A 1,974-nucleotide genomic window follows, 5' to 3' on the forward strand; every position below is an offset into this window, starting at 1 on the left:
GAACTATGTTTGCCAACAATTTTGTTTGTTTTTTTTTTGAGCATTTTAGATTACCGATTTAACTATTTAAGTATACAAAAACGTAGTTAAACGAAAAAAATATTTAGCTCTTCTAAATTATGTATTTCAGTTAAAAGTATTAGGTAATGCATATTAAACTAAACTTTAGAGGACCATAGTTAATACCCTAGTGAACCAAAATTGATCATTTGACAGCCAAAATATTCAGAAAAAAATTTTTACCAGAATCCATCAAAAAATATAATGGTTACCATTTGAAAAAATAAAGTCGATTTTATTATTGGATGGTACAACTGCGTGTTTAAAAATTTTGAAAATTTCGTAAAAAAATGTCCTGTAAAAAATAAAGAAACACGTCTTTTTTTGTCAAATTTCGTCAAAACCACAGTTAATTTGTAGTTCATAACTTATAATTTATAAAATATTATATGTGTATAGCTAAGGCTAGAAAATTTAATACAAGGTCTTTCATACAAGTAGCTCATACTTTTACCGAAAAATTATAATAAAAAAAAAAGATAACTTTAGGAAAATTGATATGCAAATACAATGTTTTCTCAAAAATGAATTCATTCTGGTAAGACGTAGGTATATGAAATTTACGTCTTGCTTACTATAGTTGACTGTTGAAACTTGATAGATATTTTTTTTTAAAGTAATAATAATACGGGCAATGGGGGGGGGGGGGGGCTTCAGTGAAACTGAGTAAAAAAAATTATTGAAGTAGTCACTAACGTATAATAACAGGAAACCGAGTTGTAGCATTGAAATACCATGCTAATTGTTGTCAATCCATCGGCCAGCTCTACAATGCAAACGGCTGAACATATAAAGTCGTATAAGGTATAAACTATAAATCGATCAGAAATATTGTGCAGATGGGAACAGATGAACTCACTAGCAGATTGGTTAGATGGTTTATAAGTTATAACTTATAAGCAAATATGTTCAAGTACTTTTAAGAACGGAACGAAAATATCATATATAAATGTCCTCCGACCCACCGTTTATCAATCCCCCTACTCTCATCGCGGCGGCGGCGGCAGCGACGACGTACTACGATTAGCGATTGCGACGGTGTGGTAAAATAGAGCTGCGTTAAAAAAAATGAATTCAGTAGGTAATGATTAAATCTTTAAAAGACGTGATATTATATGGATTATGGAAACTAAGTAAAATGTAATTTTATAATATTACAAATACCTATGATGACAAATAAGTTATAAGATCAATTGTAATGTTAAATACTTAGTCAACATATTGTTTATATACATTATTAATTATGAAAAATACTATAGTGGTTACTTATTTGTATTTATATAAGTATGCTTCTGCATCCTGCCAAATAGTTATAAAGCGCCTTCGCTTATCATCATATTCGTGTTTCTGGTGACATTCAGACATTCCGTGTGTACTGTGTATATTCGACGTCGCGCCGTAATATTGTATAATATAATATCAATATGTGTACCTATGCCAATACAAAAATATCAAATCTAACCATTAATGCATTACAACAATTAAAGTTGATGGTAAATCTTATAATTTAAAATCCGTCATCTGTCATCATGGTCCATCTATGAATGAAGCCCATTATACTAGTATAATTTTAAATTACAAAAATGGCTAAGATGCAATGTCACTTCCATACATTTTGAATGATGGCCACGAAGAGGTAAAGATCCATATATTATAATAATGGAAAAAAAATTGAATATAACATTAAATAAACAAACATAATAGGTAATATAACAAATAAATACAAACATAAAAACCTACAAATCATATTACATGCCGGTACATAAAAATATGTTATAAAAAAACTATTGATATCCCAACAAATCACTTCGTCGAACTCCGTGTAAAAAATTGCCAAGTAAAAAAAAACTGGTCATCTTCAGCATTATTAAGATCTGATATCATGAATATATGCTATAGAAAATTAAATTAAAA

Source organism: Acyrthosiphon pisum, chromosome A2, assembly GCF_005508785.2.
Source record: "Acyrthosiphon pisum isolate AL4f chromosome A2, pea_aphid_22Mar2018_4r6ur, whole genome shotgun sequence".
Lineage (NCBI taxonomy): Eukaryota > Metazoa > Arthropoda > Insecta > Hemiptera > Aphididae > Acyrthosiphon > Acyrthosiphon pisum.